Source organism: Apteryx rowi, unplaced genomic scaffold, assembly GCF_003343035.1.
Source record: "Apteryx rowi isolate R43461 unplaced genomic scaffold, aptRow1 scaffold_495, whole genome shotgun sequence".
Lineage (NCBI taxonomy): Eukaryota > Metazoa > Chordata > Aves > Apterygiformes > Apterygidae > Apteryx > Apteryx rowi.
The window spans coordinates 455,049-467,711 of NW_020450755.1; the positions used below are offsets into that span (position 1 = coordinate 455,049).

At 38.6% G+C, this 12,663-nt stretch overlaps 1 protein-coding gene across 2 annotated transcripts in view; it reads right to left on the bottom strand.

Annotated features, from left to right (window-relative positions):
• The window catches only part of TIAM2 (T cell lymphoma invasion and metastasis 2), a 185,442-nt gene that overhangs the window by 106,602 nt on the left and 66,177 nt on the right, over positions 1–12,663 (bottom strand). The gene's annotated exons all lie outside the window — the stretch shown is intronic.

The window sequence follows — 12,663 nt, forward strand, 5'->3', positions numbered from 1 at the left end:
TTGTATGTAGCGCCCCAGTAGAAACATAACTCCCAAAACCACAGCAGAACTGTTACAGTCACAAAAATCCTCCCAAAAGCAGCTCTGAGATGCATTTAATGATCCTGTGCAATGGCATCATGTATACAACAGCGAACTCTACGTTCTCTTTGTTGCTGTTCTTTTTTGTCATGCTTTTCATAGCATCATATGGAGTGAATTATTGGTTCTAAACAACTGACATCATTGGATAAAATGGGTCTCTTTAGAYGCAAATGGCATCTCCAAGCTTCAGTATACAAAGCTAGGCTGTTAAATCTGTATTTAGGCACATGAACAATTGACTTATTATCAGAATGATGCAACACTTCATTGATTACAGCAATAGTTGGTGACCAATTCAGCCAGAAAGCAAGATATTTATTCCAAAATTCTCATAAAATTGCAAGGCTATGTTTCCTTTCAAGTTTGAAAATTTTAGCCAAGCTACATTGCAGATGATATTGAAAAGAAACACACAAAAACTAAAATAGAAATCATTAGTAATGTACCAAAGCCCCCGAATTAATATTTATGCCCACCAAAATGAAATAACAATTTGCATAGTAACATAGGGATTGCCATCTAAAAATGGACCTCTGTTTCATTATGTGCAGTATCCTGCCTCACTGTAGTGGAAACTCCAGAACTAAGCAGCTTTGGAATAACGTCTCTGCAAAAAGTTCTATTTAATCTCCAAAGCACAGTTACAGTTAACTCCTCCACTGAAACACAAAAATTTGGATCTCTTCTAAAATTTGACAGGATAACACCATTAATATTGAATATGTTCTCATCTTCTATACACAGGTCAAATCTTTCTTTGAATTCTCCTAAGCTCAATTAAGTTTTCTGTAAGTGACTTCCATATGTTAATTTTTGTAAACTGTAACAGAGCAGTATATGACTGTACTCCTAATTTTAAGCCCAAATTTACTTCTGAACACTTCCCATCTGCTTGTTTTGGGGAAACCTTTGCTCTCTATGCAAAGCAGATTTTTTTTTTTTTCCTGTTCCTGACATATTCTATTCACTTACCATTAGTGTGGTCCAACTGTCTCAGTAACAAGTCAGATCCATGTCCTTACAATAACCTCAGAAGCCATGTGGGAGCAATGACAGCTCATGAACCAAAGCACTAAGTCCTCCTCAGAAATGATAGCTGGCCTCTGGTCCCATCCCCCTTCCTATATGGAGTGCTGCATCTTCCCTGTTAGTCCCCTGCTTAGTTGATTAAATAGAGCATGTTAGTATGATCCCTTACCAAAAGTTAACATCCGCCTATCCCAGAAGACTTTCATCTGCACCTGTTTCACCTGAATTTATCTTTCTTAAATGTGGATGTTCAGTAGTATAAATACTATTCCCAAAGTTGCCTCTCAAGCACCTTGCCCCATAATAGTAATTCTTCCCTATCTCAACCAAAGTACTTGGCCTGACATATCCTAGGATCCAGCTGAAACACATTAGTGACTCACAGTCTCCCAGCAATGGATAATAAAGCTGTCTGTTCCCTTCCTCTTTCATTTTCAGAGAGTGACTCCCAAATGTCAACAGACATTCTTGCTATTAATGCAAAGCACTCAACTTTGTACTTTTTCCTATTTCAAGTTCACTGTACTTTATCATTCTAGTCCTTGAGGTCATTCAGCTCTTACTACATTATTTCTAATCTACCTGTGTATTTACAATGTCCCCACATTGTACCAGCCAATTTCATTAACACATTCCCACTTTTTGTGACAAGCCAATCAGTACTCATTAAATATGGACTCAAGATACAAGTTGCTGCTCCCAGTTCTTCCATTTTGCTTCCACCTCTAATGTACTTACCTGATTACTTTTAGCGTACTGACTAGTAGATATGTGTTACATGTTAAAACCATATTATTCTGACTTCTACTTGATTTATAAAGAGCTAGGAGAATATAAAGTGAAAAGGCCAGTTCAGCTCATCATATGCTTCCTATCAGTTGCAGTCCTGAGCTCTGAAGGCTTTTGCATCTGGTAATCCCATCCACAAAAATGGGAACATCACACAGGGCAAAGACCACAGCTTGCTTCTGTTGCACAGACCTGCCAGGGCTGCCATGTCAGACATTTACCATCCTTGACCTAACCGTGGGTGCCTCCCTGCATGCATGGGCCCGCCTCCTTCAAGTGCTCCTTGCAAGCGAGAAGAAGGGGCAGCCCTGGGCTTTGTCAGAGTCCAGTACGTGGCTTAGAGCATGAGGGTCCTTTTCACACCCCAAAAGAGTCTCCACACCCACCGCTTCCCCCTTCTCTCACCCCCTGCTCTGCTGCTATCTCTTTGGGACAACCTTATAACGAAGTATCTTCTGGAGATCACCAAGGAGCATGCAAGTTCCATGCTGAACACAACAGATTAATCTATTATCACCATCTGAAGTACGTATGTGCATCACAGTCTTTCAGAAATGTATCATCACAACATTGCTGGGGAGAAGAGAGGGAGGTGCTGTTAGCCTCATTTTCTAGATAACTGCTAGGTCATAAAGGAAATCAAAGGGTATGTCAATACAGTAAGCGGAAGCTATGTAGCCTGTGTTACTGCAGGTCTCTGCTAGCTTAGTGGCTCTTAACATCTCTGTTTTACAGTAAAAACAAACTGTAGGTGGGGCAGAAAACTCTGTGATGAAGCTAAAAATAAAATTTGCGGTTTTGATAGCAGGTTGTTTATATGAATGCTCTAGATTAACATACAACCTTCATAACATCTTTTAAACTTATGTCCTATAGAATGGTTTAAAGCCAAGAACTTATTTTTATAAGTGGAGATAAATGAATTGATCAAGATTAAATAGACAGCTCTTTTAACTCGTTTTACACTACTTACAAAAATGTTTAGATTTCACTTTGAAAGTGCTAAGAGATCCTGTTGTCACCACTGTTTTTTTTTCTAAGCAATGAAAATCCACTAAGAAAAACAGAGAAAATACAGACATCCTCAGCATGCCTGCTAAACGAGACATACCTCCTTTACTGCAGTTAGTACACTTTTATAAATATATGCCACCTCCATAAAATATCTTTCACCAGACACCATCCAGTTTATTTCTGAAGGATCAGTTCCCCACTTTGCCTCCATCCTTGGTGCCTTTAGCACTCTAATAGAACTGCAGCAAGAAATACAGCAGTGTCCCATTCAGCAAATAATGAAGGGAAACCTTAGAGCATATGAAATTCCTCCAGAAGGCATCACCTCAATTATGGAAAACTTCTTACTTTTCTGCAAACCATCGATCACCCACTAGGTTTCCTGGTCTCATTTCCAAACATTTATCCGATAAGAGAGGACAAAATTAATTGAGATCATTCTTTACTTAATTCTGGTTTAGAGAAGTTTGGGAAAAGAATGAAAAGGAGTCTAAGCATTAGCGCATTTCTTCTCTCCAGAGCTCGCAGACCCAAATAGGCCATTTCACATACTGAACGACAACATCAAGTCCAGACAGGCAACTCTGGCTATAGGTCAGAACAGACATCAAGCAACAAAAAGTGGGGTAGGTGAGCAGAATTTTACCCTCAGCTATCACAGAGACTTAGACTAAGTGCTCTAAATGGCTAAAACCTTCCTGTCAGAGACTCCTATTCTCTCTGTGCAATGTAGTAACACATAAGATCACAGGAACAGTCTCTGCCACCTCATGGATCTGACATGCCCTTCCCCATCTCAGCAGAGAGGGACTGCTGTCCAGGCACTCACTGCAAGCACCTCATTCCTCAGGAATGCCTTTTCCCATGGTCCAAAACAGTGAGAACCCTCTGACATTTAAGGCCACACCTGATGTTTAAAGCAATATGAAAAATTTCCTTTGCTTTTATGTCATGTGGTTCTTCAGCACCACTGTACACATGGGTTTACTATTTGCTTCTGGGTTATGATCTATTTTTAAGTGAGTTATAGAGAATAGTTGGAGAATCTAAGTGCCTCTGGTTACTGTCTTATTAATTTCAGAATAATTAAATGAACAAAGATAAAGGATGATCACATGATGCCATGGCATGTGGCAGAAGCATTAGTGAAAAATGGGAAATCAATCAGGGGAAAAAGCAGGTGAACTATGTAGCAAATCCATCTTCTCTGTCTAAGTGACTGAGCACACAGGATGAGAGATGTATGGCCTGAAGTGAGCAATACTCCTTACATATTTCACCAGCTCAGGTCGCATATAAGCTCCAACTCACAGTAGGCCACACAGAGCTGTGAGCCTCCTCCTTTCTCACGTGAAGAATGAAAAAACCCAGCATTACTAGAAATCACAGCACTGCCACCACACAAGTTAACATCCGAGACCAACAGGGCCATCACAAGCTGAGGTAGCTATCGCTACAGAAAGGCTCTCCCTGCAGCAGTCCTAAATGGCTCACATTTTTTACTTTTGTTTTTCTTCCAAGTTAGAATGGTAAAAGTTAAGTTTTTGAAAAATGAAGCAAGAGAGAAATAGTGATATATCAGGTCAAGATACAGACCTCATCTGAGTACTGGGGCTGCTTTCTGTATCACCAGAGCAGCACTGATGCATCAGTTTTGACAAGTATGCCATTTCAGGGATAAACTTTTTCAGTACACAATTGACAATAACAAATTTAGTCCTGGGCCACCTGTGCTAGGTGACCCTATGCAAGCAGGGGGGCTGGACCAGACAATCTCCAGAGGTTCCTGCCAACCCCAACTATTTCGTAATTCTGTGAAATCTTCCTCAACTAGTGAACTATTTCTTCCTAATTATAATGAAATTTTTTTTTTACTGCAACAGATATGTGTCAAAATTCTCTCAATTTAGTACTGTTACTTTGCAGGAACAAAAATCTAAAACTTGAAAAATAGGAGTGGAAAGGTTTTTAAAATGCTTTAGGTTAAAAAAATTAGAAGTGGAGTCTTCTCACATGCTGTTAAAAAAGTACATGTCTATTAAACATGTAAAAATATTTGAAGGTGGAGTCATTTGTCACAAGAATATACTAGGAGATCTTACAACATAAATATTTATAAAGCACAGATGTTATTGCACATTGCGTTACCACTATAGCTTGTTCCATTAATTGATCCAACAGACCAGCTAACTGCTTGTGTGAGACTGACTATTTGCTATCACCCATTTAAGACAGAAGCACAAGCATTTGGCGGGGGGGGGAAGCTTTAAGGTGTTGTTTTCTAACCAAATATATTAAATAATTTGTCATTATAAAGTTGATTCTTGTTTCATAACTTAAGTTACAAAAATATTGCAGACCATGTGTTACAGAAGGATAAGTATGACAAAGTTTCTAAGAAAATGTCAGATTTGTATTTTCTTAGATAGTCTGCATCAGAAGGCATTTAAGATAGATCTTGTTACATAATAAATTTTAATTAAAATAGTAGTGCCTATGCATATGATTTTATAGGAAATTTTGAAATATGAGTGTTTTCCCTTAAAACTCAGATCCTAGGGTTATACGAGTATACCACAAATGCAGCTAAAAATACACCTCATCTTTCTGCTTGTAGAGAAGCACTTCAAAATAAGAGATTTACAAAACAGAAAAAAATTAAAGAAGTATTTTATTTAATTTCTTTTTATGCCTTGTTTGTGGTTTCTCATTATTGTTATCTGGCAAACCTACAAAAGGGGGTAAATTATAATATTAGGAACTTAATACTGTATTATTAAATTAACAAAAAGAAATACTGGGGTATAAAAACTAGAGCAAATCTGGATAACATGTGTTGATTATATTTGCACACACTTATTAAATGGAGGGATGCACCAATCTTGGAAGTTGCTGCAAAGCTACTTGCCTGAAGCAGAACTAACAATAAGAACAAGTTCAACATCTGTCAGGGTGTCTAATTGCTCACAACAATTTTTCTGGTCAGAGGGGGCATTGTTTAAGTTGACAGGTTCCTAATGGTCTGAATTATTTAGCAATTCTCAGAAGACTCTTTCTACTCATTAGAGGGGAAAATGTGAAACAACACAGCCAGGGTTCTCTTACTCCCCAGGAGCCAACCATGCTAATTGAGAAGAACATCACAATGTGTCCCATTTTAATCACATGAGTTAAGTGAGCAAGAAGCTTCTATTATCCTTACAATATAATAAAGGAGGGAGGGCACTGGCTTGTGCAAGGATAGACGTTACAATATTATCATCTCTACATTGTAAAAAAACCTCACTTTAAACAAAGAGGGCATATGTTGTTGATAAGCACTGTACCTACCAAGTGAAGTAAACAAGTAAATTCTATTAAAAAGAAATTGGGAACACAATGTTAAGCCTGAATGCTAAATAAAAAACAGTAAGCGTCTTAACATATATGATGTTATAGGAGGGGAAAAAGCTATCTATTGATTTTTCTTCTCATCTGCCGTATGACAGATGACAGGTATAAATATCCTAATATAGCAGCAAGAGAGGTTACAGACAAATAGCACTCGTACTTAAAAAGCCAGATCATTCAAAGATATTCCCGTATCTATTATCTATAGGAGGGGGACAGCACTAGTAAAGAAGCAGAATGACAGCAGCTTTAGTTATAATGGATTATTTTTCAGTCCCTTATCTTAACAGTAATCAAACACATTCTACAGCAGTAATTATCTCATATAATCCTAGCCTTACTGAACAAGGGACAAATGCAACTGTCTCAGAATCAACAGGGCTGGATTTTTTATTTTTATTTTTTTTTAATACAGCATCAGAAGACCTCTAATTATTTGGAACCTATTTAAAATTATAATACCTGAACAGAGTTTCTCAAATAAACTTTTTAAGGAATGTTAGTGTAGTACTTAGGAATGTCTGCAACAGAATTCTACTACCAAAATACAGACCATGCATGAGAAGAAACTATGGATTTACATACACATTCAAAAGGGTATAAAGGAAGATGTAAATATTTAGTAGATTACCATATGGAACACAACAGGTATACGGAATTGCCAGTTTGATGGAAAGACAAATGGAAGGAGAAAACTTCAAAATTAATATTATTGCTCCTGTTCCTAGACAACCAACATGTGGATAAGAAATAACAAAGATAAATTACATTAATGCATAAAATAGGAGTTTAAATATTCAGGAAATTCCTTTCCATTATTTAAAGAGTTACTACAGAGATAAGCCTTTCAATTAACATGAAAAAAATTAAGCCACCAGTTTACATAGAAAATCTATATTTTGTCATCTGCTTACAAACATTTCCAGAAGCAGATGATTAAGTCAGCTAGCTAAATGGAAAGACATAAAATATTTTGCCGGCATGATGCTGTGAATAACTAACTTAAAGCCCAAAAAAGCAAAGAGACACCATGATACTGGCCTATTCAGCCATAAAAATCATTTCCAATAACCACATTTCAGCTTGCAGCTTAGATCATATGTAGCATTTTCTTGTTTCAGAGCATGCAAGATTGATCATTATGGGCTCAACTGTCCCATACACAGGGAAACAACATGTAAGGAATAATTAAATCAGCAACATTCCCCACAGAGCCTTCTACACATGCTTATACTCAGGCAAGGGAGAGGTGGGGTGCCTCCCAAGAAACAAAAGTGTAGGATTATGTGACAAGCCTAAAACCATCTGCATGAATTCACATGGCCAGGGATTTCCTCTTCCCCTTACTGTGTACAGGGCACCCTTTCCCCCTTCTGTTGTCTCATTTACACGGAGGGCGGCAGACCTGGGCTTTAGTTCCCAGCTCAGGGACAAAAGGGAATAAGGGGGACTAGAGGTTTCCGAGGTCCTCACTGCCCATATCTACTGCCTTCAATGCTAAGCCACTTAAGGATGTAATCCTTAATACCACAGTGTGCAGAAGTTCATAATGTCTGGGTCATTCTTAAATTCAGTATACCCTGTGTCCACACCCCCCAGCCTGTCGCCCCCCCCCCCCCCCCCCCCCCCCCCCCGTGTGCTGTACTCCATCTCCTGCAACAGCCTCCGCAGTGAAAACAGGCACACTGCTTTTATCCACTTCCCACAGATAGATGCAAGGAGTTTTTCCCTTTAACCATCAAGACTACAGGAAAGATGCAAGCCTTTGTGCACAGATATCCCAGAGTTTCATGTGAATTAAGAAGCAGAGCACTGGTGTTTTCTGTTTCCTATTTTGTCTCAACAGACTTGAGTTTCTTTCTCCTTGCCTGAGGTAGAAAGCTCGAATCAGAGAAGAAAAAAAAAAATTCTTGACCTCAACAGGATATCTTGTTAGGGTAATGGCGGCCTCGAGGACTCTTTTCTCTTCCCTGGCATCTAAGAAGGGGTTACAATTAAAGTTCCCGATGGTTCACTCTTTCCATGAGAGGCCCAGAGGGGAATTCTATAGCATTTTTGCATGTATAAATGACACACTAGCTCTCTTTGCAATAAAGGCAACCCACAAAGCAATGTTGGGATGCTCTTTGCCTTCAGCATCTCTAAGCAATTTGCAGCAGCAGATCTGTTTTTCCAGAGTGCTCTCTTCTTTCTAAACAACACTCAAGGCCATGTGAACAGTCTATTCTGAAGCAGTGATTTCAGTCTTGCCTGTTCTCCCCTACCTTATCAAGCGGCCTTTCAGCTTCCTGAAATATTATTGCTGACATAATGGTATTACTAAGATAGAGCGTTATCCAAGCCAACTGCAGACAATGGAAAGGCTCCCACTGATTTCTGTGGGCTTTGAATCAGGCCAAAAGCAGTGAAAGTACCCACAGGATGAAGTCACACAGATCTGCTTTTAGACGTCATTTCAGTATGGAGCTTAAAAATGTGCCGAACTTTAGGCATTGTATTCTTGACTTTATGCTGGGCTGGGAAGGTATTCTGAGCCAAAATATTAAAACATATCCCTTATCTTGGCTTAAAGTCAGATCACTGCATCTTTACTGTTCCACAAATTTGAGATCACAAATTAACAATCAAGAAAAGATTACTTCTGAATAAAGGAAAACCATCATCATGTTTAACTATACTGACAGAAAGGTAACACTCAGCTCACCTAAACTTGGTATGTAGAGAGCATTTTATCAACGCTGATGCTACTTTTGTGACATATGAGATAGTCTGCAACCTTTTCTTGCAGGCTGTATTTGTGAAATGCAAGACGACCTTGGGGCCATTCCCAGGAAATCCTATATTCATCAGAAATATTAGGCAGTCATTACCTTCTAGATCCAATCAAATCTTGTTAAATATCCCCTAGTGATATATAAATTGGTCAAGCTTCCAATGAAAGATTCATGTCTGGACCTAGATTTTGAACAATATTCAAAAACAAGAAATGTCTGGATCTCAAGGCTTCACTTAATTGTGTCTGGAATAAATCAAATCCACTGTCTAGTCAGCATTTTCAAAGTGGTTCCAATGTAATGTTTCAGTTTGGACCTACTGCTACTTTTGGTAACTAGGGCTGCTTGAAACTTTCAAAATCCAAATCTTTAACAAAGTGTTTTTCTTGAAATGGGAAATTCTGGAAAAAACAAAGTCCATGAAAAAAACCTGCAATATGTTCTGGTGAGTTACCATTTTTCAGGAGCAAACTACTAAGGGTTCATTAATAAATTGATAAATGAACACACACACAAACACACATGCAGAACATCTTATTTTCAGTGCTGTGTGTTGTACTTACAAAGTTGAGTTCAATTGTCAGACCTCAGCATCCCCGATAGGTAGGAAGTTTTCTCCTGTGAGGACAGCAGTTAGGCCCACTGGCATCTGATGAACTCGGTGAAACTGCATCGAATGTGTGACAACAGTACACTGCTTTTGCTAAACCAGATGAACTCTAGTTACATAGTTTGTAGCTCTTACAGCAACAAAGCTAATGGCTCAACACGAACCAAGGATAAATCTCAGCAGCCATACTTGCAGAGATTGCAAATAACTTTGAGTTTGCTCTTCCTTGTTACTTTGTCAAGACACACAGAAATAAATGAATTAAACTGTGAACAATTTTGCAACTACTATCAGTATCTCCACTGAGCATAGTCAAACTAACATGGGTCGTGCCAGGTTTTGGAGAGAAATTTTTTGTTTTGGGATTCATTCGTGTGCGTGTGTGTGTGATGGGGGGGAGYGGGGTTTGCTACTATTGCTTAAGAAACCTACTAATGCAGCAGAGGTGGGATTTAGACCTACTGACAGAAAAACATGGAAGGGAAGGACCAGGACCAGAAATTCATCAAAGTTCCACAACAACACACTGCCAGAGCCTCTGGGATGTTTAGTCAAGAGCAGAAACAGAAACGCATCTTCACACTTTCTGGCAGCAGGAGTTGAGAGGCCCTTAAGCCAAATGTTTATCAACACTCCCTAGCCACAGGCTGATAGGAAGGATGAGGCCCCAGCCAGAGCTTTCTGGCCAACAGCTGCACTGGGAGCTCCTGCATCCTGGCATGGAGAGAAGTCCAGCATCATTACAAACTCACACTAGTAGATGTAACTCACTGGCTGGCTGTTTTTTGGTGCCCTTTTTCATGCCCGGTTTCTACAGGTTTCTATGATGGACATATAGTCATTATAGACAAACTGCTTAGAGATGTGAAATTTCCAATGAGCAGCTTGGACAACATGTGAAAAAAGCTGGCAGGTCAGCGAAAGAAAGCAGTTGCTCTATTTGCATGTAGCAGATATTTGGTAATAATAGGCAAAAATATCGTTTCCTCTCAAATAACAACAGGTTACATATAAACACAAATGGAGGCATCTGCATTTCCCAAAGAACGATTACAAATCAAACTTTATTCTGCTAAGAAAAATTCAGTTGGCTTTCTTAAAAGTAGATGACTGTCTCTTATTCAGCAAATGCAGGCTGGGGTTCAAATTTGACCAATCACAATATGTAGCACTTTCCACCTGCTTCGCACCAGCATAAATAAATGCACAAGAAAGAAGGCCAAGAAAGGAGACCAGATCTACTCAGTTCTTGCACAAAAAAAGAATTAAACAGGGAGCATCTCTCAAGCCAACTTTATGAACCACTTCAGAAAAAGCATTTACTCTTATTGGCTGAGAAAATAGGAAAGAGTTATATCAAGCTTGCTTCAGGCATGATACAGAGGGAGGACAGTCTTTTCAAAACACATGAAGCTGGGTTAAAAAAATACACGAGTTCAGAGCAGACTCAGAGCATTTCTGGCAAGCACACAACAACTGTAAACTAGTAAACTGTATCATGTTATTAATTTGTGAAATAGAATTCCTGGCAACACCAAAAGTATCGTTTACTAACCAGGAAGCAGAATTTCCCTGGAGAAAAGCATTGTGTTGCTCTTCTGTTACACAGGTATTTATATTTAGACCTATTAATTTCTCCTTTCTGGTTATATGATTGCATTTCTCATACAAGACAGAGCTATACATCCTCGGAAGCCCATAAACAGCAACTTTCTTCCTGTGCTTGACTTTTACTGTTGAGCCACTGGGCTGCTTTTCCCCTTTCCTCCCTTGGGACTAGAAGCAGCAGTTTCTTTCACTTTCCCTTGTAATACAAGTCTTGTTCAGTATTATCTGTTTTCTATTGTTATTTTGTACTGTATGAGGTGATGTAGCCATGCAGGATCTAAATGAGGTGACAGACGAAACAGTAACTTCATCCCACAGACTGTGGTCTCCAGGTCAATACCAGAAATGAGGGACTAAGACAGCAAAAAGATGAATCTCTTCTCAGCAAAACTAAGCTCAAAACCTCATGAATTCAAATTTGGAAGACCTTAAACCATGAGGTCATATGTAAGATTTTTCTTTTAAACGAATATTAGGTTTTCCTTTAAAAATAAAAATCACACTTTTTTGGTATTTTAAAGCAATTTTGTTGGTAACACCTACAGGACTGTTTACAGGACAGACTATGAACACCATAATGATGCCTGACTGGCATCTTTATATTAGGAATGATTCCAGTTAAATCACTGCAGTTATTTTTGAAGCAAAGACATTTAGTATCTGGCCATTTGAAATGATAGAGAAAAGAGCAACCAGGCTGCTTGGCTATTTAATTTCTCTGTTTCATATCATTTAATCTGTTTCTTTGCTTCATCTATATTGTCGACTAAAAGCTGAACCTGTAAGCACTTTGGAATATAAGTGAAGTGAGAAACTTGCATTTCAAGAGTATGTTGAAGATTCATGTGACCTCTGTAGGTCAGTTAGGGAGGGGCAGAAAAGAAAAATTTTCTATTTCTTTTTTAAAAAATGGTGACATCAAATTTTTCTGAAGACTCAGTGAAAACTATGTGAAATGATGGACTTTAAGTCTTTTTTTTGTGCTAGAGTGAACAGTTTTCAAGCTGATCCTATCCCTTTAGAATTCACAGTGTAAAGCTGAGAAATAGGAAAACAAAAACAAAACATTTTACTTAAAGAATATTAATCAACCAGGAACTTTATGAACTGAACAAACGGAAACTGTGGCCAACCCCCCCCCCCCCAAAAAAAAAAACAGATGATCAAAGTGTCAAAATTGTCTCATTTTCTCACTAAAAATGCCTGAGACCAGATGGGGTTCCCCAAAGACATATGGTCCAGGCTCTTACTTATTATATTAAAATAAAATTCAGATCTGATCATTTTAATCCAGAATAATTTATCCTATTTCCTCAACCAAGAGCTAAAACAACTAGCACAGCTCTCCTTCTTCTGCTGGTTAAA